The sequence below is a fragment of the Schistocerca gregaria genome, chromosome 5 (genome assembly GCF_023897955.1).
Source record: "Schistocerca gregaria isolate iqSchGreg1 chromosome 5, iqSchGreg1.2, whole genome shotgun sequence".
Lineage (NCBI taxonomy): Eukaryota > Metazoa > Arthropoda > Insecta > Orthoptera > Acrididae > Schistocerca > Schistocerca gregaria.
In genome coordinates this window covers 297,309,047-297,336,614 of record NC_064924.1, presented here as the reverse complement: position 1 = coordinate 297,336,614, position 27,568 = coordinate 297,309,047, and the positions used below count along the sequence as shown (strand labels likewise).

Genomic DNA, 27,568 nt, shown 5'->3' with positions numbered 1-27,568 from the left:
GCGGATGTCATGGGTCCAAAGCATTCTGCCATGTGGTTTTGAGTATTGGACACTGAGCGAGAGACGGGAGGGGGGAAACTGAGGCTGTCGAAATGGACGAGTTACGGCGGCGCTTGAGAGCGACCCGCTCTGAATGAATTTATAAGAATGGAGCTGGATGCGGTGGAACTAGTCACAGATAGAGCTGATGCTCGAACGCTGACGTCGTTATACTTGTTACACGGATGGAAGCACAACGATGTCCACAGTGTTTGCTCAACTGGTCTCTGCCAGGTTTAAGCAGTCTTGGGAGACCGTGGGCAACGTGGAGGGGGAAGTACAGCCAAAGCCATGTAAAAGAGAAGTTGGCAGGATAATAAGTGGAAGCGCTTGCTAAAGTAAGTAAGTCTAAACTATTACAAGGCAATGAAATGCAAACGTGCATACATCTTTGAAGTGACAAAAACAATAATCATGCTGTACAAAGCATCAAATAGTTCTAATAGCTCTAAGCACTATGGGACTTATCATCTGAGGTCATTAGTCCCCTAGATTTACGAGGGGAGCAGCTTCTGGGAGGTGCATCGAGCTATGGGTTCCCACTTGGCCTGGTTATACTGTGGGTAGGCACTTATCACACCCTAAAATTGTAGGTGCCAATGCGGCCTCGTTTTGTAAATATTGCGTGATAAAGTTAGGGTAGCTCTTTATATACAGAAAAGTTGCACTATTGTGGCAAGTGAGCGAGTAGCCGACCAACAAGCGAGCGAGAGTCCCGTATATGCTACTTTTGTTTCCTTTTTCTTCAAATGCCTGTTTTCATTTATAATTAATCATGACAATTCCGCAGGGAATGGATTAAAAAGAATTACAAGCTTCTATAAATCAAATATACACATTGAATGTAAAATTTTGTTTCAAACTTTTGCGTTTTTTTAATTTAACGGTATTCCATAATGTCAATGCAGTGGTTTCTCTGCGAACTTGAGAAAACACAGATGCAATTGCGACGAAAATGAATGTGCATTCGTACAATGTTCGTAGTGTCGAAAGTACAAATGTTTTGATTGTTTTTGTAACAAGTATCATCCGTCGTAATGTACTCGTCAAAATATAGGAAATATTGATTAACTTTCCATTAAATGAAACTTAATTTAATCCCTCATTCGTTGGTAATTTTGTAATATTCCCTACCTCAACGGAACGAAATTAAAAGTACAACGAAAAAAATTGGACAATAATAAAATGTTTGAAGAAATTACATTACGGTCAATTTCCTGTTAAAATAAAAAACCGCAAAAGACTGAAATATAATTTGACATTCAATGTGTAATTTTGATTTATAGAGGCTTGTAATTTTTTAAAATCAGTTCCTTGCGGAATTTTTATTATTAATTATAAATTAAAACTGACATTAGGAAAAAAGGAAACAAACGTAGCATAAAGAGGAGTCTCGTTCGCTTGCCACTAGGCTGCTCACTCTCTTGCCACAACAGTGAAACTTTTCTCTTTATAAAGAGCTTCCCAAAAGTTAAGAGACAATATTTCAAAAACGAGGCCGTATTGGTACGTACAATTTTAGGGTGTAATAGGTGCCTTTCCGCACTACAAGCAGGCGAAGTGGGATGTCATGATTCAAATCACTTCCCAGAAGGTCCCTTCGTTAGAACTACTTAAACCTAACTAACCTAAGGACATTGCACACATCCATGCCCGAGGCAGGATTCGAACCTGCGACCGCAGCAGTTGCTCGGTTACGGACTGAAGCGCTTACAACCACCCCGTCACGGCGGCCGTCCACTAAGCATCGCATTTACAGTCTCATAAATATGGAATATTTATTTTGACTGACATTTCAAGGGGGATTGGGTATAAATATTCTTTGATAGAACAGAGGTGTAGTACATTTCTGTCTCTGGTCATCAGGCTTCTGCCAACAAGCTTGACTAATTTCGGATTGGCACTTATGCAGATTTTATCAGGGATTTCATATTTTACATTATCTGTAATCATGTACATAGTCGGGCCTCTACGGCTCACGCTGGAAACGTGACAGTTATCGTAACCCATGTCCGAAATCTAGTCCCTTCTTCTGGTTAGTATCCTAGTTACTTCTTTCCTCGCCGATTCTACAAAGAATCTCCCCATTTCGTATATCAATCCATTTAATTATTGCCATATTTCCGTATTTATTCAACCGAAACGCTTCCACTCGTTTTATATGTTTATTTCCACAGTCCATGACACAGATTAACTCTGTATTCCAAGCGAAAGTTCACAGAAATTGATTTCTGAAGTGAAGATGTAAATTGACACACGAGGCCCTATTTGATCAGAGAGGCACCCTCTGCTAATGAAAATCTGTTTTTTACGTCCTCCGTGAGACACTTATGATTGGTAAGATTTGCCTCTGTTGTAGCAGAAGTTATTCATGTCGCCCGTGTTCCTCAAATTCTGCTCAAGGCTTGCCTCATGTACGCTTCTCCATAACACCATCTTTGGTATTATGCAATCGTTACCCAGCACACCTTTCTATTCAAAATAGCCTGCAGTTCTTCATCACATTCACGGAGGACAGCAGTGTCATCAGAACGACTTAAATGGTGTGTGAACCTCACTTAAGCCCCTATACCTCCCTCTTATTTCTATTTAGTTCATGTTATACGCCAACGAACTTTACGCAGTGACCACATCAGTTCCCGTCAGATCGCCGAAGTTAACCACTGTCGGGCTTGGCTAGCAAATTGAGGGGTTACCGTACGGGTCTGTCGACTGCTGTAGCCAAGCGAGGTGCACTCAGACCTTGTGAGACCAATTGAGAAGCGACTTGATTGAGAAGTAGTGGCACCAGTCAGGGAAACTGGCAACGGGTGGGAGAGCGGTGTGCTGACCATATTCCCCTCCATATCTGCTGAAGATTAGATGGGTAGATCACGTAACTAATGAGGAGGTATTGAATAGGATTGGGGAGAAGAGAAGTTTGTGGCACAACTTGACTAGAAGAAGGGATCGGTTGGTAGGACATGTTTTGAGGCATCAAGGGATCACAAATTTAGCATTGGAGGGCAGCGTGGAGGGTAAAAATCGCAGAGGGAGACCAAGAGATGAATACACTAAGCAGATTCAGAAGGATGTAGGTTGCAGTAGGTACTGGGAGATGAAGAAGCTTGCACAGGATAGAGTAGCATGGAGAGCTGCATCAAACCAGTCTCAGGACTGAAGACAACAACAACAACATCTGCATCCTGTGACGTCTGAGGGCTGAGGATGACACGGCGGCCGGTCGGAGCCGTCAAGGCCTGTTCGGACGATGCGTGTGTGTGTGTGTGTGTGTGTGTGTGTGTGTGTGTGTGTGTGTGTGTGTGTGTGTGTGTGGGTGTGTGCCTTTAATATACAGGATGATTAGTAATGAAAGAAGATAGCAATGCTGGTTGTTATGGAGCAAAAAACAAAATATCGCTGACCGTTGATAAAGGAGAGGGTCGCGCCGTAATTCGTTCCGGACAACAGCAGATATCTTGTAGATGTGTCAGGCCATTGTTGACTGGCCATCTGTATTACCCTTCACAGCTGCAACACCTCCGCTGCGGTCCGAAACGAATAACGGCGCGGTCCTCTTCTTTATCAACGGGCAGCGATATTTTCTTTTGGCTCTTGCTGCGGCGTTTTGCCGTACTGTGGAGGGGGGCCTCAATGTGGTTCACGATCACAGAAATGTAACTGCAGACGAATAAAAACTGAATTACGTAACCTCATTTTTTTCGGTGTATAAGTCTAATTAAATCGATGTGACGACATTGAGCAATGAACTCAGAGAACAACGAAAGGTATGCAGTTATATTTAAACTGCTGTTAATAGACGTCATGTGGAAAAGAAATCATTTGACTGTAGCTGTTGACAGTAAAGACACCAAATGTATGCGATGTAAGCGTGTAACTCTATGATCTGTCCTGGCCGCAACATAGTTCCTTGATCCGTCGGGTACCTACGTTCTGAACTCGATCAAAAGGGCTGAAGACGCACGTCATGTCTAACATTGGCTCGACTCTCAAGGTATCTTAACAAAAAAAAACAAAAAAAAAAACAATCGTTCAAATTGCTCTGAGCACTATGGGACTTAACATCGGAGGTCATCAGTCCCAGACTGAAGCGCCCAGAACCGCTCGGCCACACAGGTGGCATCTCTTAACAGGCTTGTGACTCTCCGATGTAGTTTATTGGCCGCAGCTAGTGCACACCAGTGCACGATGCGCAAGGTTTGCTGTTAATCCATATCAAAACGTTTTAGTTACAGGAGATATAGCAACATTGCATGGGAAAATGTGTAAGCCCTCGGAGCGTTACTCTTCGTTACGTGTTTACATGCGTTACTGTGTATATGCTACACTCTCACACAGTGAAATGTAATCGTAATATTATTTCTTGGTAGAACTAAAAGCTATGTAGCTAGTTATTGCAGTTGAGAACAACGTAGTACTGTCATTTACGAGAATGAGAAATCTTCACATTGTTGCTGGCCTTTGTGGCCGAGCGGTTCTAGGTGCTCCAGGCAGGAACCGCACTGCTGCTACGCTCGCAGGTTCTAATCCTGTCTCGGGCATGGATGTGTGTGATGTACTTAGGTTAGCTAGGCTTAAGTAGTTCTAATTTCTAGGGGACTGACGACCTCAGATGTTAAGTCCCGTACTGCTCAGAGCCATTTGAACAATTTCGACTGTGCCATAACAGTTGCATCAGGGGGCGTTACCAGAACATTTTGTGGCTGAATCTCTTACGTCCTGTCTTGTTATACACTCTTTCCCACAGTTCCAGTGCTGTTGCTGAAAATTCATCGAGAATGTCCTCTTTCTCTGCTGTCTGCTCCAACTCGATTGCAGGTATTATTGTGAGCTCCTGCAGAATCACCACCTTTGTCAGAAGGTATGGCCTCTCCCATATTAAAAGAAAAATGTGGTTATACAACACAAACTGACTGTGAAAGAACAATAAAAAATTGTTATCATACGTTTAAGCTCAGCATCCTAGTCCATTAACTCATTAGTTCATTATCATTCGTCGAATATACAAAGTAATTACTGGCTTACTTCAGCCAGAGAACTAATATTTCGACGCTTTACTTTCCATGTCTTTAGAGGACTCACGCATCAACCAGCTCCAATTAGAGCTCACACACCGAAGAAACTCAGCGTCCGAACTGTGACAATTGACATGTTCCCATTGTGTTCTAAACAACGGATTGCTTCATTCCATGCACAACAGTATCGCCGGTCCTACAGCAGGTATTTATAATATCTCGACATGAATATTGTATGCTCTGAAAGCAGCAAGTCCAAAATGACCAAAACTGGACTCGATTTTATTGTGCCCTGGATGCTCCAAATATCAGTGGCATGTATGAGACCTGGCTGGCTTGTGTTATGCTTTGCATTAAACATTGGTTGCTGTTCTGTGATTAGTCTCCTGCAGTTATCGCGATTATACTGTTGCCCTCTCTCTCCGCAAGTCGCAGCAGCAGTGTGTATCGATATTCGCGCCCTTGTACTATCTTTGGCCTCACGCTTACAATTTCTGTCTGTGCCGTGTACGGGCAGTTGGTCGGTTGGCGAGGAAGTCTCCATGGCGCATGTCTGGCTGGGGCAGCTGGCGGCGTCCACACATGGCCGGAGTGTGATGGGCAGTTTCCATTGCTACGAAGTCCGTGGCTCACCAATCCCGGACACGAAAGTTAAGTCTTTACTTAATCTATCAGCCAGCCCCAACTGTTTACATTCAGTCGTTTCAATTTCGTTGTGGGCTGTTGGGACACTGCCGCAAATAACAACGTGTGTTTTCAAGATGGCGAATTCTAGCCAACCTCCTGCGGAGTTTAGCTTAACTTGATTATTTTGGAATTGAAGTGCATGCCATGTGGCCACTAACGTTCTGGTTACCTGCCCTAGCCGCTGACGTAAGTTCAGGCAGTCTATTTTCCTAGTCGTGTCGTTGCTGTCTAGCATGGAGTGTGGTTTGCCAGCTCAATGTGTAATTCGTTGTGAGTGCCGACACCTTCTGCGTTGTTCCATAGAACTCCCTGTTGTGTGTTGGTCCGGTGGAGCGGAAGTCATCCTGTCGTTTGGTCCGTTGACTGTCTGTCGGTTAGCTTGCCATAGGATTGAGAGTTGTTGAACCGACTGTCTGTCTCACCTACGCGAACGTATGTGTCTGAATTCCAGGCCACCATTGGAAACTTCTGTTTGATGTGCTGCCTTTTCTTATTTGTCTCTGTTTATGTATGGCTTCTAGCCGATTTTAAATTAAACTTGTTTTGGTCTTAAGGCGTGAGGTTGTTTGGTCCTTGAGCCTAATGTAGAGAATGTTTTAAGATGAGGCCTTCTGTCCCTAAAAATTGAAATTCTTGTTTTTAAATCTTTAGTGATTGGCCTTCTAACAATACCACAACTTGCAAAGTAGGCTAGAAATCAGATTAATAATGTTCTTCACGCAGTATATGTTCGCTTTATCGGGCAACAAGAAAGTTATTGACTGTGGATGGTATCGTCAGAATGGAAACAACGAAGCCACTGTAAAACAGTCATTAAATTTGGCACTTATCTTGAATGAATTCCCACGTAGATTTCGTCGAAGTTGTTATGGCTCATCTTGTTGATTCTAGGGTGATTCCACTTTGACCGCTAGAAGGTCCAGCAATATCTGAAGCCCTAACAAATGCGTTTTTCAGGAAATTCTAAATGATCAAACAATCCCAGCTCAGAACAATGGCATGGTAGAAATAATTTTTGCGTTGGTGTTCACGATCCACATTTTTGTTAAACTTCTTGTAAATTCACATATAAATCTTCTTAATTGTCACATAATCAAGCAAACAGTTTTGCATCAATCATCATATATTTAATTTCCACTTTAACCAAAGACAAGACTTGACTGTTATTTTACAAAGCGAAATAACAACTTAACTTCTGCAAAGTGTAACAAAGACTGCTGTGTGCACATTCGCACCAGAACGGTTACAAGTAAGTCAAAGATTATGACAGTCTCACAGAAATGAATACACAAGAACCATATCACTGTAATACATCGATACATCGGAGTACCTACACATTACTAAAACCATATGTGAATATTGTCACAAAAATATATCTGTTACTTCGCAGAAAAGTTGTACGATATTACTGGTATCGAGAACTGGGATTGGAGTGCCGTTATAGTCACGCAAATGAAGAACCATTAGAGCCTTCAACCGATTTTCAATTAAAGTTGCTTTGCTCTGGAGGCGTGAGATTGAATGGCGCATTTAGCCGGGAATTAAGTTCTAAATTTAATGCTTGGGTTGCTCTGTTCTTGATGATTTCTTTAGTCTTGTAATGTTTGTAAAATGAATAAAGAAGTATGTTCGAGTGCAACTGACAGCCACACATTCTGGCCCCTTTCCACAAATTAAAATACGAGGGCTGTCCAGAAAGTAAGTTACGATTGATTGCGAAATGAAAATCACAGTGAAAATCAGAAATGTTTCATTTGTAACAGTTAGCTACACCTTTCAGCTACTTCTCTACGTAGTCGCCGTTCTGACTCAGACATTCGTCGTAGCGTTGTACTAACTTCCCAAACCCTCATAATAGAAGGGAGCCGCCAGTGCTTTCCGCCAATTCTCTACGCTGGCCCAAAAGCTCGTTGTCTGTGCCTAAATATTGTCATCATAGCCAGCGGTTCGTTTGAGCAGAGATGAAACTAAGTGGGAGACAATTACGGGCTGTATTGTGGGTAACCAAACATTTGCAATTGAAACGATGCAGGAAAATCTTCATTGCCCCTGCAGAATGAGGCTGAGAATTGTCTTGAAGAAGAAACCGCACGACAGTTATGTAACCTTGGTTGCATAGCTTCAGGGGAAAATTCTCACCAGGGCCTCGTACTTGGCGGGAGACACTACCTTCTATAACATCTTTACGCGCTCACTAAGAGCTCAGGAATGAAAAGAGCGACATAAATCTACCTAGAGTCATATTAGAGACACAGCCCAACACATCTTTTCAAAGCTTTATCGGATTTTCATAGTCGTTTCCATTTCGCGACCGATCGTATCTTACTTTCTGGACAGCCCTCGTATCTGTCCTGCCCTGCGGGTATAGCAGGGGATCTCAATGTAAAATAAATAGGGTGTTTCAAATCAAACACTGCGCATTGCTTTCGGAGTGGCTCTCGCACCTTAGTCTTTTTTGTGGGAAGACAGCGAAGGTATCAGCAGAGCAGTTGCGGGAAGCGGGATTCCCAACCCCCTGCAGCTAAGCGGCGACCCCGGAGATGGGTTACCGATAAACTGCTGGGAACGACGAGGCCCCCTGGGCGCGGCGCGGTTCTGCGGTGATCTGGAAGTTGCGCAGGGGGCGCCGCTGATGAGCGGATCGCGTGTCCGGCGGCCGTCCAGCACGGCTCATCGGCGGGACGCCCCACTCTGCGAAATCCGCACGCGAGCAGCCCCTATCGGGCGAGCTCGTTTGGCGAACGGCACGCCATCCTGTCAGGAGCGCACTCTCCCCCCCACTCTGCGGCAGCCACGGTGCGGCCCCCTATTTCCAGCGGCGTACCTCGCCGGGATATTGCGCTCTGCACACGCGCTGAGGGCGCCGTGAGATAAACCTAAAGTCCGAGGCGGTGTTTTCCAATAGGAAATTGGACTGCTGTCCTGCCACTACTGCAACCGCGCCATAAAGCGTCACTGAACGGCGTTAGTTAGACGATGTTTATCGGAAGAACGCTCTCCCAGTCGCAAATACCGACAGTGGAGATCTGATCACGTGATACTCCATCGTGCTCTCTAGACGCTGATGGCGAAGATAATAGGAGTGACAGAAACTAACTTTTTATTAATCTCCTTTTCCACTTTGGGCTCCTACAGTCATTCCTGTTGTGCCTTGAAATTAGCACATTACAAAGACCACCTTATGGCTGCATACGACGAGAACGAATACATAGTGGTATGTCCAATCTAATGACGTTGTAACAGGTCCAGAAAACTATGCTCTGGTTAATGGCAGCATGACAGGCCTGGTCGTCCAATGGTACAGCGCGTGACGAACGTACAGGAATTACGGCCAAAGCAAATAGCGCTATGGAGAAATGTGGGCCGGGAAATGGTTCGAGCACGGAAAAACACAGCGTGGTTTAGCAAAATAATTCGGAAAATGCTCAGGATCCGGATACTGTCTGAGTCCCGTTTATAAGACAGAAGCAACTTAATCGAGCAAAAGATAGTGCAAATTAGTGTAAGAAGATCGATTTATTGATTTATTTGTTTAACGGTATGGCTAGGGCCCCCGTAGGGCAGACCGTTCACCGGGTACCGGTCTTTCAATTTGACGCCACTTCGGCGACCTACAATCGATGAGGACAGCACAACACCCAGTCCCAGGGTAGAGAAAATTCTCCGACTCGGGAGGGAATCGGACCCGGGCCCACAGGATTGACAATGCGGCACGCAGAATTTTTTTTTTTTTTTTTGTAATCTAATTTTTGTTTGTTTTCGTTCGTTGCATCTGCTTGGTGCGGACGTCGCAAGACATCCGTTTTACTTCGTCGTTGATCCAGTAACTCAGTTTTGTTATTGCAGAGGGCAGATAACCCTCTGACCGAACACGCTGAGTTACCGTGCCGGCACCATTCAGCTACTGGGTGTGCGGACAGAAGATCGCTGCACGAAGCATAGTACTTCTAGCGTCAAACGTTGACGAAAAATCTTTGAGAGAACTCCAGAAAACACGCATGACAGCTGCAATAAGCCAGTTTTTATCTGCATGGTGTGTATATGTGTGTGTGTGTGTGTGTGTGTGTGTGTGTGTGTGTGTGTGTGTGTGTGTGTGTGTTTTGTGTGATGATGATGAACATGAGAGATGGATGAAGGTAAAAACCAGTGCTCGCACGTAGCCTACTCCTCACGAATAGTACCGAAGGGGCCGCCAGACTTAAAAGTCCCGATCCGACGGACAGATCACCGTCAGCAGTGTCGCTCCGCTTCACTTCAAAGACACTGCTGAGAGCTTACTGCCAGCACCTCTCTTCCAAATGCCGGCCAAATACTTTATTCGAACAGGCTTACACCCATGTCGAGTATCACCGCACAAGCGTGCGATAGCGACCACATTTTTCTTTTTTCTAAGAAACCGCCTGGCATCGAAAGGCATGGGTGAGGTCAAAGTGAATGGGGGTCGCAACCCGAGGTCTGACTACCATATCCCGTTCCCTCCCCCAGAAACCAAGGAAAGTTTAGGGCACGTGGAGTACAGGTACATAGAACATCAATGGTTTATTTCTTTATTTAGCAATTTCTTTTGTTGTTTAATATTGATGTTTTCTTTTCTTGTGTGAACATTCTGGTGATCTCGTCATTGCAGCAACACCCCAATCTGGGGTGGTTTAAGAAAGACACAACGAAGGAAATTCGACAAAAGTTGTCTGTATTTGGGACTGTGGACAACTAAACAACTGCGTTCATTAAGGCAGCGCCAAAAATGAAGGTTATTTTACTTACACTCTGCCAACATCTACTATACTGCATGTCCACAAATCTACTTTACAGACTTCATACTTGCTTGCAGCGTTCCGAGTCCGGAAAGAGGGGCTCGCAAAGATATATTTGACGTCGAGGCGCACATTTAATTAGGGCCAGCATCTGTCACGCCAAGAACCACACACCTGTCGCCGATCAGCAACCAGGCGAAGCTCTTCCGTATCCAGAACATCACAGGAGACATTAACGGGATGTCTGCAAGGAGAATTCTATGAATGCGTGACCGGCATCCTTGCTTCCCATTGATGTAAGGTACCACATGACTGGATGTCAGCGGCAAGATAAGGAACCCACACCGATTGCCAGAAAGCAAGTCAGTCGACGTGCAGATGCTTCCCCTCAGACACATTCGGTAACCTGTGCCGCTGAAGAAAGCTGTAGATGGCCTTCGTGGATACCTAGCGCGTTGGCAGTATCACATTAAGGACGTAGCTCAGTTCTAGGAAAACTTGGCGGAAGTAAAAGAAGGGCGGCAGAGCGTCCGAGATCGGATAGGTGCTGACAGAGAGTGTGTCAAAGACCTCCGGCAAGAAGCCAGTAAGACTCGTAGGACAACGTCGCCGCATCACCATGTAAGAGCTGACAAAAGCGGCTACCGCTCTTTCGGGGATATGACACAGACCTAAGCCACACCTGCACCACGGGAGGGTGAGGATCTCATACTGTATTTTGAACAGCAAGCTGTGGCAGACATACGAATACAATTCCTCTAGCGTAAGGTAGGTCATAGATGCAGGAATTGGAAGTGTATGTGCATGTGGGGGATACGTAACGCCAAATGCTCATTTGTATATAGTGTCCGCTGCAGAAGATCGAGGGCTCGCAAACGACTATCTAGGAGCCCAGCTCTTAGTTGGGACATAGGTGCAGCCAGTTGAGAGCAATCGTGCTCCGAAATCGAATCCTAAACATCCATACGCAATGGAGCAGTGCTGTATGTAGGAAGCCCTGCATCTACAGCCATGGTGATCGATTTGCAGATGTTAAGGCAGCTACCAGAAGCTTCGCCGTATGTGGTAAACCACGCCAGTGACTCCCTGGCCTCAGCATCGCTACGAAGAAAGAATACGAGACCGTCCACATAAGCAGTGTAGCTGTATACACGGCCACAGAGAGACTTCCCAGACAGTCGTTGACAGAGGAAGCAGGGTAATGGTTCCATGGTGAAAGCATACAACAGTGCAGACAACGCCGGATCAAGATCAGAGGAATGATATGACCACTTTAGAGACCACGGGACATAGCTCCACGAAGGATACACATTACGACACCGATGATAGTATCAGGGTCTCCCATATACCGGAACAGTCGTGATCGAACCACCTGGCTCAAGTCAAGAGCTGCCAAAAGTCCAAGCATACGACGAGCATGAGCAGAGCCATTATGACCCGATAGCGATAGAGGGCATTGCGGATGTTATTGTTTGATCAGGGGAGACTCTGTACTGGGATGTCCGTTTTAGGTATGCAGCCAACAGTCGGATAAAGATATTTGTGTCGCTATTGAACAACGAAAAGGGTTACGGATGGGATTGATGTGACCGTCGAGGAAATCGGAGCCATTAGGTGACGAAATGTCCGATACATCTCCAGTGGGAGGCCATCAGGGCTAGGCGACTTGTTCATAGAATCCGCCTGAATAACATCATGGGCTTCGTCGTCTGCACCGTCGACAAGTAGATCCATCGTTGAATCCCTAAGAACCGTGTCGAAGCAGAATCGGGTGACCGGCACAATGTGGGCAGGGTGGCGACATTGTGCAGAGCACAGCATAACATAATGCGTATGGTGGGCACCGTATTCCGACGGTGGCACCGTTCCTTTATCACATGACACATAGATGGAACCTCTTGCGTTAACGCATCGTGTGTACGCGCCCTGACCGTAGCTCCACCAAGCTGACAACGAGGTGGGAAGATGCAAAAAGAAAATGTAAGAAGGCAGGTGGAAAAGAATAGGAACAAGGGGACAATTTAGAAGGAAGAGGGTGAAATGATGTAGGCAGAAGAGGCAAAGTGTGATGTGGAAGAGAGAGTGTGAGGAAGTAAGGGGAAGTGGAAGTGGTTGTGAGGGGCAGGTGAAAGATGGACAGGTTGTGAGGAGGAAGGTGGAAGATGAACTCTGAATACAACAAAATGATGCTGAAGGAGGGATCCGGTTAATAGATCAGAAAAGGCTTGGGAAGTGTGTAAGTTAAATTTAAAAGTGGCTAACATAAACGAGGAATGGAATAATATAAAGGAAACATTAATTAAAGCAGCAATGTGCAAGAGTCTCGGTTCTGGCTGATACAGATTGGAACGTAGACTAAATAATGTTGGGTAACTACAGGGTGAAATAATGTCTAAAGAACAGAAAGACTCCAGGATGCGATAAATTCCGTATAGGACTGATAAAATATCCATCAAATATTTCAGTAATAAGAAGACTCCACTTTATGGATAGGGGCTGACAAAGTAGTTATTGTATATACCGTATATATAGTGTTGCGATCAAGTAACTGTTGGTCAGAATGAAAATCACCTACGGGAAGGCCTTTTTTAATTTAAGTGCAATACCAAGAGGATACATTCCGTGCGGTGAAACAATCAATGGATTTCTTATCGCATATGCCTAAGTGACTAAAGATCAAACTTATAGTAAGAGCAGAAGGAGTTATTACATTAAATGTTTAGGGAGCAGTATTGCGTATGAAGCAAATAATGAAATGCAAAATAAATTATCCCTGTTCAACTAATTCTATGAAATTTATAAGCAAAACGTTGGCCAATAAAGTTCACAGAGATACTCGACTGAAGTTCAATATCTTCGTGGTGAAACGTCCCCTTAGAAAAATTAGTGAATTACTGTGCTGGTAAATCCCTTACGTTATTTGATTTTCAAACAGCTGAGCAGAACTGCACGTACTCAGACACTTCGCTCTTTACCTATTCTGATCACCACTAAACTGACACACGACATTTTTAGCGCAACGCAATCTGACTTTCAAAAATCCCTACAAAAGAATGGCCCTGACGAACATTAAGCTATACCTTTCACAAATCACTTACCTCACGAAATCTTCGTTACTCGAACTGCTGCAATACAGCGAGCGCCACTACTGCCAGCTAAATAAAAGATTCAAACTACTGAAGGCACTAACTACTGATAGGCATAGTTAGCAAATGAAAGATTTTGATAGAGAACAAACAATGTATTTACTTTAATAGTGTTCAAAAGTCGTAATACATATAGCAGTTCATGACATCCATTCTTACAAATGTACTCTTTCTGATGGACACACGTCCAGATCATCCGCTCTCAATAATCCGCCACCTCACTTCTCCACATCCATCACTGCTGGCGGCTCACCTCCAGCTGCCCAACACTACAATGGCGAATATTGTAACAATGCCGACCAGCCTCAGACTGCACACAGCACTGTCAGTGATTTTCATACCGAGCGCTACGTGGCGTTACCAATAAGAAAACATAAACAGCCTACTTACAATGGCTGTAACTGGATTGCTGCATGGATGAGAAAAAAAGCACTGTTAACAAAATATATGAAAAAACGAATATACGTATGTGCAGTGAAATTACTTAAATACGTGGTTGGACGTACTTTGATGACTAAAAACAGAAATGACGACGTTAGAGCTTAACTGAATGCACAAATCATTATTGGCGCAATGAACTAATATCAGTTAAGTTGCAAAGAACACATTCCAGATGCAAGAGCCACCAAAATAATGTAAACAAAGAGGCAAAAGATTTCCAGGAAGACCAACGGAGACGTTACTTCACCAATTTTGCAGACAGAATAGGGGAAAAGATATGACTCTTGATGTGGACGATAATGATACCTATAACAGGTTACAGGAAAAGTTAAAGACATTTGTTATTAGCGTATATAAGGGGCTGTGGCCAATATGTTGATTTTGGTCTCTTTTCAATTTCTTTTGTGTTAGATGTTAGGATGTTAAGTAGCACAGGTGTTTTTCTATTGCAGTAAGGGTATTCTTGCTCGGAGTTCTGACGGCTGCCGTTTAATTTGTATAAAAAACGGAACGAGCGTTTAATGTAACTGTTTGTTAGATTGATCAAGCTGCTAATTTAGATTCTAGTGAGGAAAACTGAGGGTGTGAATGTGCATTTCCATTTTTTCTAGGACGACCATTTTCTTGCCTTTTGTAGTTATACACAATATTGTAAGTCATCTTTAATGTTTGAAACAGAGTCTCCTACTTGATCCATATTAGTGGCCATTGTATTACTTTAATTTTTTACTCTAAAAGGATTCATGGGTTAACAGTATCTTTAAATTTAATGCAAGTCTGACCAAGATAAACTAGGGCAACTGTCACAGACGAACTCGTCTGTTCCTGACATTGCAAGACCTACGCTGTAAATTTTCATACTATGATCTAAATTCTGTTAAACATTTTTATTGGTATGGTAACTTTTTTAATTCTCCCATCGTTTGAGAAAACACTGTAACTTGTTATGCATGTGTGTGTCCCTGTATGTGGGTGTGCATGTTTAGTTTCTCGCAATAAGGAAAAAAATCTGTCTACAGCCAAGCAGCTTACTAATGTGGCTTCTGAATGGAAGAAGTGGATGTAAATATCGGCACAATTTCTGTCCGTTTCAACCGATGTATAATTTCACAGATAACCTTTCTTCTAGTGCTGGTAGACATAATGATAATGAAGTTCATCACCGAGCAAGGTAGCTCAGTGGTTACGGAAATCATCTGTCTTAGTGAAGGCTGATAAAATTAGCAGTGTAGGTGGAGTGTATGAAAACGACTATGTTGACAAAACTATGGATTTTTTCTACAGTAATAATGTAACCGAAGTAGACTTTGAGACACATTCGGCGTTCCATGCCACAATGAAGGTAATACATAAGAACTGCGTCATCCTGCTTATTATATGTGACGCGTGTGACAACATTTCTATGAACCCAAGTGTTCCCCTCTCCAGCCACAGCCTAAATGTAAGAGAAAAATTGTAGCATTAGGTCTGTTCTGAATTCTAGGAATAGCACATCATATAGATTAATTAGTAAGGAGCTAGCTCTTGTTAACACCCACTATACTTCTGAAGTTCTATACTTCTGAATACAGCGAAACTCGTTGAGTTTCGTCTGCGCCACATTACTGCCAATAATGGAAGACGTATCGAACATGTCAGACCTAAATCCTAATATCTGCAGCGACGTTTACATGTAGAATAATGTAGGTACGCGCCGTAGTTATTAACTAAATTAAGTTTTTCTTTTTCATATAGTTCAATAACTGTGACTCTGTATTTGGCCGCCATTGCCAATGGTTTCTGTTCAAAATTCAACTAGTGGCGAAAGTCGACCAGAGAATGGGGAAGTTTTGTTTCGTGAACAAAGACGCTATCCCTAGACAACGGGTATGAAACGTTTATACAGGCTCAATACGCTATCGTAGTGTACATTTCGTAACATGTGTGAGAATGATATACAGCACTTTGTGACTGTTTTTTTGATATTGCCAGTTTTATATACGATCATCCATGAGCAAAAACTCTTCGGTGTATGTGTCATTCTCTACAGTACTTGCTTATTTATATATCAAAAAGCGCTTCATGTCCTTTTTTTCACTATTTCCTATCATGCAACCTACAATGCCACATAATGGCGAGGGAATTTCAACGTAAGAAACCCAAAACTAAAACAACTCTACTTTAAAGATTTGCTTGCATTGTCTTCATTAGTTATCAGGTACAGTTACAGTTAAATAGGTCATTTCTCAGATTGTTTTCTGCTGTATAGTATCACCAACACATGGATTTTCTCCACAGGGGGAAAACAGGCAACAACTTACCTAAACAACAAATGTAATCTAAATGTTGACAGCTGTCTGGGGATGAACTTGTCGATTAGAAACCAATAACGGCAGTATTTGTGTAAATAAATAGAATTGTTGACACTGGCTGGGTGATATTTCCTTCTTTGTAAAAATCAACTTGAAAACTGAACATAGCCATAGTCTCAAAATGTAAGTTTTCGATAGCATGAAGATATAATTTTAAAAAAACATCTAAAATTTGCAGTATATTAGAAAGTAGAATACATGTCAATCATTTGCCCCTAAATCATCTGTGTATAATAAGTTCCAAATTTGGCGCGCTCGGTTGTAGCTGTGTTAAATATTTCTAAGAACAACAAACGTCTATAATATTTCCTATAACCTCATATAATTATACAATATTTGCATTCTCATGAATGTCCAACATAAATCATTAAAATGTAACGGCCAGGCGTCAGTGAGAAGGGTCATTCTAAAAGAACGTTTCAGTCTGACCTATAGTTCTTCCTCCCACCCCTCCCGACCCCATGTCATAGACATTAGACTCATTAATGCCAATGTGACACTACAAGCGAGCTGAAATGGTCGTGATCTGTTTATGTGCGATATCCGAAGGCGTACTACAAAATTAACAACTCCTCTGGGTGTGAGATTCGGAATGTTATTCGTCTTCTGAATACAAAAGCAGTCCACCCTTTCGAAATTTATAGACAGGTAACCGATGTTTACATGAATTGCAATAACGAAGAATAGGTTCGAAAACGGTACGTCATTTTTAGTGGCGAACGAACAAATATTCATGATTAAGAACCGTTACGCTAACTTTCAGTAGCAACTGACAAATCCAAATCAAGAACTGAGGCAAATTTTTACCAAGATGAACGTTTCAGTAACAATCGACCGTGTTTTGCTAAAATTTCTCGGTGAGTTCCTTGTCAAATTGGAGGCAGTGACCTGGGGTATAGAAAATTGTATTTCAGGTGGGTTCCTCGGCTTTTGACAGACGCGAACAAATAATAGCGTATGGGAGCTACACTGATTTTTAAAACTCGCTATGACAAAGATGAACAACAGTTTTTTTTACCAAATTGTGGTGACGAGACCTTATTTTCACATACTAGGCGAGAAAGAAAATGCCAGCCAACGGATATTCTGAGAACCAAGATGGTAACGGTTTGCTGTGCTACTTTTCGGTAAGCCGATAAATCGCCAACTGTGTGAACAACACTGTACTCAGACGTCCGTTAAATATATGTAAATATCACAGGCCTTGTTAAGGTCTTTCTCCGAGTACCTGTTATTCTTTGCATTAGTTGTTACAGGGTCAGTACTTTTAAGCAAGAACATGTACACTGTATATTATCATGCTATGCGTATCGAATTACGATTGGCTTGCGTGTTTTTTAAACAACGGTTTTACCGAGCGTAGTACTAAACTATGTTCACTGATTACATCACAGACACTGCTCTCAGAAAGATCTTTCACTTAATAATGCGTAATCCACCGAAGAAATCGTCTACGGCAGATGTAGTATTTTGGCACACACTATTATTGATTGATAGCGTTGTATTTTGTGTTACTCACGTCACTCCGTTTCGCTCATTCAAATTAATCACCGTTAATCAAAATAGAGAGCGCTCTCCTAGATGTTGTATTAAGGGGAGCCGGAGGTGGTCAAATCAAAAAAATTACGATTTTTTTTGCTACCGAAAATTAATTGGAACATTCCTCTTTAATGTAAACTTTGAATTATTGTTCTACTCGCCCTAGAAGTGGAGTTATTACCATTTTCCCTCACGCCTGCAGAGGAAATTGGCGGCCGCTGAATGCATCTAACACCCTCTCGTGACTTCCTGGCGAACTGCTTGGGATTTTCTCGGCCTGTTACGCATACAGCGCCTTATGTTACGCATACAGCGAGTGTGCAAGGGTTGGCTACATTGTTTTCTGTGACAAATGGAGCGCTAAGAGAGCGGAACATCGTCTCTTTGCTGTTTACCGTTTCGAATTAGTTCAGTGTTGCGCCTGTTGTTGGTAGTATTATACTTCTTGTGTAAAGCGTTGTTCTGGTTACTATGCCACGTTTTAGTAACCGTGTATATAAGTAGAGGAAGAACGTAGGGAAAAGAAAATTGACACTAATACCAAGTTGCGATACGACAATTACTGAAACCGTGCGTTCTTCTGCTAAGCAACACATGGCCGGCCATAGCCCTGTGACATCTTCTAGCAAGAAGCTGACTGGTGGAAGTGACAGATTCGTGAATATGTTAGTGACAGTGATGATATTAACGCAGTACTGAATATTGGATTATTATCTTCTGTGCTGAAAGAAAGTGTTCTGTGCAAAATGTGTTCAAGTGTAGGAGTGGGACTAGAGATAACAAAGCACTTTGTTTTAGCTTGTGAGGTGAAGATAATCTGTGCATGTTGCAAGTATCAAGTGACATAATACAATTCACATGCCAGTCTCTTTGGTGAAAATGGACGATATAGAGTGTTTGATGCCAATGATTTACTTGTGTATGGTCTTCGATCCATTGGAAAAGAGTCTGCTACTGGTAAACTGTTTTCTGGTATTATGAACTTGCCATCGCCTCCTAGCATATTTTGCTACTACTGTGAACTGGTAGGCTCCTCTGTTGAAGATGTGGCTTTGAAAACGATGAAGGAAGCAGTGGAGGAATCTGTAGATATGAACAGTGGTTCTAGGGATTTGGCAGTGGCATTAGATGGTTCCTGGCAAAAGAGGGGTCATAAATCCCTGAATGGGGTTGTAACTGCTACTTGTGATGATAGTGCAAAAGTGATAGATGTTGCAATATTATCAAAACATTGTAGATGCAAAAATAAAATCAAAGTAGAGCACAGTGGAACCTGTGAGGCAAATTTTAGTAGATCAAGTGGAGCAATGGAAGTGTATAGAGTGAAACAAATTTTTTAGCGTTCGTTTCCCAGATACAACGTTAGGTATAAATACTACCTTGGGGATGGTGACTCCAAAGGTTTCAAGACTATAGAAGAACTGAAACCATATGGAAACGAATTTGTAGTTGAAAAGTTGGAATGCATTGTCCATGTGCAAAAGCGTATGGGTGCACGGCTTCGAAGGCTCAAACAAATTTTGGGTTCAAGTAAGCTCAGTGATGGAAAGACAATAGGAGGGAAAGGCAGGCTTACTGATGAGGTGATTGAACGTCTACAGAGATGCTATGGGTATGCTATAAGGCAAAATACTAGTAATGTTAATGACATGCGAAAAGCAGTATGGGCATTGTTCCTTCATACTGCCTCTTCCAATGAATACCCTCAACACAGCCTGTGGCCAAAAGATTCCTGGTGCAAATATAATGCAAAAAAGGACTATGATCACAAACATGATTTGCCAGCAGCTGTGATAAATGCAATAAAACCAATTTTTCATGACTTAGCACAGCCAGAATTGTTACACAAATGTCTACACGGAAAGACGCAGAATCCTAATGAGAGCATAAACAATTTGATTTGGAAAGTGATTCCTAAAAGGGTGTTTGTAAGCATAAAAACACTGCATTAGGCATTTATGATGCAATAGCAACTAACAACCAAGGGAACAATGTGAAGTGTGTAGTTCTGAAGGCATTCGGATTTACAGCTGGGGTGAACACTCTACGAGCACTAAGAAATATTGACAGAGAAAGGATAAGAGGAGCAGAAAGAAGAGAAAGGCATATGAAGTATGATGGAACAACAGGCCAGAAAAGAAGACAGAAGAGGAAGCTTCTGGAGGATGAAGAAGAAGAACCTGATAATCTATCCTATAGTGCAGGAATGTATTGAGAAACTTGGATAGCCATTTCCCATAAATTAGAATTTCTCGAATATAAGGAAAATTTTCTCAAACTCCACTCAAGCTAGAGAGATTAAATTTTTATACAGCACTCCTAGTGGTCAAACGTACATTGTAACTCAGCCATTTGGCAATATGTTCAGTAGTTTCATTTCAGTTTAATTATAAAGCAATTATTTGTAAAAAAAAATTGGGTCATTAATAAAAAAATAATTGGAAGGAAACTAGAAAAGATACTCCCAAATCTCTCTGTCATAACTGCAATACTAAACCACTCTACATGTAAAAAGAATTCATATTTTTCTATTTGGTAATTTATTCATAAATGTTCCTCAAACTTAGTGGTTTTAACATGGGCAGCATAGGCACCTCCGGCTCCCCTTGAAACAAATCTATTCGATTCCAAGATTGCGTTAACTGAGGCCGCTGCAGTCCTATAATGCTGCACTTGAGTACTAGCCACACCAACTGCGAAAGTAGTGTGTTCGTACTACTTCCGTAGCAACAAAACGCTAACTCTGTACTGACAGCTTTTCTATTAGAAGATTGCAGGACCTTGCCACGCTGTCGCACCTACAGTCTCACTATTTAGTGAACATGCCTACTTTCGCTTTAGCTTTTCCTGTGCTTAGCTTTCAAGATAAATTCCGCGTATATTGCGCTTCAGAACTTACACAGTTTGTGTAGTAACTTCGTAAAAATTTAAAAGAATAGTAACACACTAATGAAAAATTTTATCTGCTAGTAACTACTTTTGTAATCTAAAACCAGAATGCTGTGCAGAATGTCTCTCATAACGTTGTACTTTCCAGACGAGTGTAATAATAGTTTTACTATAACGTGATGTGTTAATGAAACTTTCCATCTTCAGTGTCCCCTATAAAGCCCGTTTGGGGACAAAATAACTGAATACACGCCAAACGTAAATGGCGATCACCTTCCAGGAAGGATTATATCGCTGTAGATTCATTTAACATAACTTACCGACCCTCGCATAACATGTTCACAAAATCCTGCGCCATTGACGTAATACTCTACAATAACGCAAGACATATTTTTATTCCAATGTTTAAACGGCAAGTCAGTATTATATATTGGCTTTTAAAGAGTCCAATTTTTTTTGAGTCCTGCAATGAATGTAATTATACGCTAACGACGTAACCCTTGTCAGAGTGGTACTGATAATCTCTTTCTTTGCTGCCATTACAAAATGTTTCGTAATTTTGAATATTCAAAATCTCATTTTCAGTTCTTAAGAAGCAAATTATTCCTGATCTTCCATTCATAATTATTTTGCATTACTTTTCTATATCTTATTGACAACATCATATATTTTTCTAATTAATAACCACTTTTTTATATCTTTGATTGTCCTACAAGCTTTAGTGCCGCTGGTACAAACCCCAGTCTGCAACCGTGTTAAGTCTATTGTCGAAATTGCATGGAAAACACGTTGTTCCAACAGGAATTACCGTGTAACTATAGTATAAATTTGGAATAACACCGAGTTTGACTAGAGAATAAGCTCTGACGATTGTAGTAATAGTAATAAAATCGGACACCGATGGATAGGTTTTGGCAGAATTGCTTGTTAATAGTAGGGAAGGAGGAGGCAGTGCGATATTACGCCAATTACTATGAATACTGTGACAATTCCGACTTTATACCTAGATTTCGTTCGTCGAAGGAAGACGTAATTAATGTTTTTGATCTAGTACGCTGAAGCTTGTGAGCGACAGGAGAGAATATTTCTGTGTTTTATAGCATAAATTGTTTTTATTGTAATAATATACATTGGACATCAGTCTTATCGAGTAATAGACTGTCGTGTTATTTATATAAATTAGTGGTATAAAAATAATAATTCACGCCAAAATTGTCTTATTCATCTGTCGTGTGTTTCAACTGTTGCAGTATTAGAAGAAATCTACTTCATTTTATGTAGCAGATAACGTCAAAACAGGCTCAATCAAATAGAAAAACCACAGCAATCTTGAGTGCTATTTGTATTAACACTTTTTTTTCAATATTAGGTACGACAGTATGATTTTTTAATGTTACTAAAACTTTTATAGTACGCTAACGTCCTGACGTCACGACGACTAAATAAATATGAAATGACGTACGTGAAAATAACCAGCAAGCTTTCATCTGTAGCCAGCTTAAATGGACTGTAACGCTATCCAGAAGCAACTAACCGATGAATAAAGTAGCGTCATACTAGGATCACTCCACATTACACCGTGGCTTTGCTATTCCTCTGTTAGCTATCCCTGGACCTATTCCGAAATTATATAACGGCCCTTACAGATTCTAATTGTCCACGCAAGCCTACCTGATTGCTGTTCGTACCTAATTTTTCTTAAAATTAATACTTTCTTTAAACGTTTATTTCTTTATTTTATATCAAAGGATAGTGTGTGTTTCCATTTATTAGTAAGTCGGGTGTACTTCTGCTTTCTTTTAACAAAAATACTCTATTTCTATTCTATAACACAGTAATACGTTGTTTATGCATTACGAGGCTCGTAAGTCCCTGACGAGTGGACTGAGTATCAATAAAATAAATAAAAAATAATCAACTAAGGCCCACCACTACTTAAACTCTGACATTTATCAGGTATTTTACAGAGTCACTTCAGGTGTTGGACCTATATATCTCGCAAACTAAAGACGCTACCTTAAGCCACTCGTAACTTTCTGTTCGAAGTGGATGAGTCAGCTGTATCTGTTCATTTAAGGGGACCAGTGGTTGCTTGTTCAATTCCAAAGGGGACGAAAGTAAACCATGGAACGTGATTCGCAAAGTTAAATCAATCACCAACTGTTTTTACCATATAACATCCCATACACTTATATGTAGTGCCTGTCAAAGAAAATATCCCAGCCATGCAGTGGAGCTACAATCGCGAACATTGCCCAGAAACACACAACAATACCACAACACATCCAAAAGGTTAGACTCAACTAAGGTTGAGCGAGCTAGACAGACGCACTAGTGTTATTACTTCGGAACGGTTGTTAAGTCCTATCGGAACCATACATTACCAAACCAATAAAGTACAAAGATCGTGGTCTCGAAGTCGCGTTCACGCTTCCCGGCGGGGTCTGGGATTTTCACCTGCCTCAATATGACTGGGTGTTTGTGTTTTCCTCCTCATTTCTTCACCGTTCCTGAATGTGGCGAAATTGGACTGAGCAGACGTTGGGAATTTGTACGGACGCTGGTAACCACGCAGTCGAGCACCCCACAAACTAAACATCATCATCAACATCATCATAAAACAAATCATTCTGATTTCTCCCAAACCTCAAAATTTCAACAGTAGTAGCAGCTCAATCAATATTAGTGAATTAAATCACATTCCACTACCCTCAAATTAATCGTTGACAGACTCAGATTTCGACACTCAAACTTCTGATTAACATTCACGCAAATAACCTGTCCCACAGAAAACCCATGATACCTCCCTCTACCGACAGGTTCTTTATTGATCAGTAAGTCACACCTCTCACATGACTCACTGCCTAAGAGTAAATAAATGTCTTCATCTGATCTTTCGTGTGCTGTCACAATACTTGTGGCCAACTCCCGACTACCCACTACTACTTCTCAAAGATTGACTTTCAAGCCAAAACTGAACTGTCCATCTCTCAAGATCAAACCGTACTAACCATCGGCCTATGTTAACTTAATTCGGAATCAAATTCAAAATAAATGAACAGGGCTCTTCTTCACTTTGAAGCCAGTTTCGCAGTTGAGGGCAATGTCGGTACCAATAGTGTTCATCCACTGTGTGGATCGATTAAATAGCATTGAACCTACGTGGCCCCAACGTTGGTGTATCTCCTTTGCTAGTCGGTATTTTGACCAAACGTCAAAGGACGATGAGACAATATCCATACAATGACCACAGACTGATGCCAAAGTTGTTTGTTCTTTGACTTGATTTCAAAATGTGTGTGCTGATACAGCCCACTATCTTCTCTTGTTTCTTTATTTTGTTTTCCAGTGACAAAAAGATGCAAAGCACAGGCCGCGACCTGTGCGTCAGATGTGCTTACTTTAGTTCTATGCGAATTCAAATGAATGCTGGTACATTGTGTGTGAGCGATGTCCCTTCATGTGTGAGCGATGTCCCTTCACACTTGGGTAAAGGGTGCTAGCGTTAGCTCCAGTATTTCGACAAAAGGTAGCATAAATGTTGTTATCTGCAACCGACTGCTGAAGGTGGTGTGGATGGGTAGCTGCGCGGTAATTTATTCCAAGCAGCTCTGGGTTCTGTTTTGCAGCCACTGTGCGGCTGAATTGCATTGCATCTACTACTAAAACATTACGGAACATACATGTATGAGAAACACACAGCACACGTATTGTACAGACTAGGCTTTAATTCACGTATTGTTGACCACCAACACCGTTGAGTTGACCAAGTCGGTTGTAAAATTGCTCCTGAGGATTTTTGAACCTTACAGCGGCAACAGTGTCTTGGGATCGAAAGGACGTCCTACTCGTCGACTTCATGCCTAGGCCATAAATACAGCTGCCTACAATAAACCCTTCACTGAAGACGCCTTGAAATTCAATCCAAATGTCGTGGATTGTTTTCCAGCCTTCCGCTATGTTGACGACGGATTTGCTTTGGCGAATAGATTGGGAATTTTTTTATCATTCGTCTTGAAGCAAGTACTTAGCCTCAATTGATTACCATTTTCATCCCAAATCGATGGACTTTTTTTGGTGAAATGCACTGTGGAAATGACAATGAGCGCACACCGCAAATTATTGTCTTATTCAGCAAACTGTATACGCAGAAGTTGTAGGAAAGTAAATGGAACGCTAGGATAGATGTATAAATTTGAACAGCGACTACGTTGAAAAACAGCTAAGATTGTGAAGAGTGTTGTAAAATATGTTGTCGCCCATTATATTGAAAAACAAAACAAATGTCGGGAGAAACAAACGTTCTTTACTTCTAGAATGGTCGTGTGTTTCTATAAAAGAAGACATTTCACGACGTCGTACGATATATGAGCGAGGGTTCAGCTGCGTGAGGTTCCACACAAAACTCAGCGAAGCATCTAACTTGGCACACAAGAAGCGAATCTCAGCCTTCTTGAGGTGCTGGAACCACTATCCGCTTACTGAATGCATCTGATTGCAGTAGGTATTATTCGAGAACAATATCCGTAGGATCATCAGGATGTTGTTAAATTCGTCACTTAAACTGGCCATTTTAGATCCGTTTATAGCTCACCACGCACGTCTACACCTAAATCTGTACACCTCAGCCATCGTGCGGTCTTCTCATGAGGGTACTTGGTGTACCTCTGTCACTGGTTCCCTTGGCTGTTCCAGCGACGAATGGCAAGCACGAAGTTGTTGGTAACCCTCGTGTGAGCTTGAATCTCTCTATTTTACTTTCACGGTCTTTACACAAGGTACACATAGGAGGGGGCAAGGTGTACAATGACCATAGTCTGAGGTTCTCCGCGATGCCTCCATAGTTCCTAAATTAATCTGTAACAAACTTCACTGCCATTTTTAGGTCTTGACCCTCTCCTCTGTCACTCTATCTGGTGAGGATACTAGACTTACGAGCCATAGTCAAGAACTGGTCGAATGAGAGATTTTTTTGAGGTTCCTTGCTTGTGGTGGGATTACTCTTTCTGAGGATTCCTCCAATATGTCTATCTACATCCTTATCAGCGATTTGTGTGGTGTCTTCTGACTTAATGACAAGTAAGGTCATCTCTGCTGTGATATCAACAATGACGTTGAACTTCATTTCACGTAAGGTTATGACCATCAACACGTGACATCATCAAGATGATGGATACTAAAATTTAAAAATTATGATGATGAATGATGGTAATTTTAAAAATTAAGAACTTCAGATGGCGAGAGATTTAAAAATTGAAGGAAGAAAATTTAAAAATCAGAAATGGTGATGATGGGAAGTATTTTTTCAGCCAGTGACGGTGAAGTATATTATATTGTCAATGCCTGCTATGTTGAAAAGTATTCACAGCAGCTTTCCACAGTATCGAAAAAAAAGTATAACTGAAGACACACACACACACACACACACACACACACACACACACACACACACACAGAGAGAGAGAGAGAGAGAGAGAGAGAGAGAGAGAGAGGGAGGGAGGGGGGCACGTAGATTTGCACGTTCATGTGAATGCACACATGTTGTACATTTTTGTACTAGAGTATTCTTCTACTGTGAAGAAAAATACAAAAATTTAAACTTGTGTACATCAGATCATCGTCATCTTCCACTGTCGCTACATGACACTTCAGTGGAACAGCATACTGAGCGCTAGTAACACGCATTTAAGTAGGTAAGAAACAAGATTTGTTATGGATTCAAAGTCGCCCAAACATTATAGCTACTCCATAACAGGTGCCAACAATTCTCAATGTAAGTTAGCGCTGTCAGCAGTAGATGTCAAATAGATTGTACTGGAAGGAACATTAACTACTCTAGCATGTGATCACTATAAGTTAAAAAAGTATGAATTTTGGTTGAATGTACGGAGTGAAAATAAAGAATTTTATAGTGATTAATGTAGTTCTTTCATTTCCATTTTGATTTGGGCTAATGTCCTGCCATCCTCCGTCTTCAGTTTTTTTTAAATTTCCTGCCACCAAACAACTTGATGAACTCATACTTTCAAGGTCTTCATGTAATGTCATCAGGGATCAAGGCCAAGTTCATGAAGTTGAATTAGAAAGTATAGCATTCACACTCTTCCTAATTTCATGAAACATCCAGTATTATCCACTAGGTTAGTTATATACTTTTTGACAGAAGTTCTGTGACATTCCCTTGTGGTGCGCCTGAGAACACGTTTACGTCTTAGAATTCCCTCTCTGTTAACAATGGCATTCTAGCTTCTAGAATGAAATTTTTACTCTGCAGTGTAGTGTGCGCTGATATGAAACTTCCTGGATGATTAAAACTGTGTGCTGGACCAACACTCGATTTCGGGACCTTTGCCTCTCGCGGGCAAGTCCTCTACCAACTGAGCTACCCAAGCACGACTCACTACGAGTCCTCACAACTTTGATTCCGCCAGTCTCCTATCTTCCAAACTTTACAGAAGCTCTCCTGCGTACCTTGCAGAACTAGTACTCCTGGAAGAAAGGATATTGCGAAGTTACGGCTTAGCCACAGACTAGGGGATGTTTCCAGAATGAAACTGTCACTCGTTAGCGGAGTGTGCTCTGATATGAAAGTTCCTGGCAGATTAAAACTGTGTGCACTTGCCCGCGAAAGGCAAATGTCCGAAGTTCGAGTCTCGGTCCGGCACACAGTTTTAATCTGCCAGGAAGTTTCATTCTAGCTTCTGTTT

General features: G+C 41.8%; 1 protein-coding gene across 1 annotated transcript in view; it reads left to right on the top strand.

Annotated features, from left to right (window-relative positions):
• Nucleotides 1–27,568, top strand: part of LOC126272741 (uncharacterized) — a 453,259-nt gene that overhangs the window by 171,989 nt on the left and 253,702 nt on the right. The window lies entirely within an intron of this gene.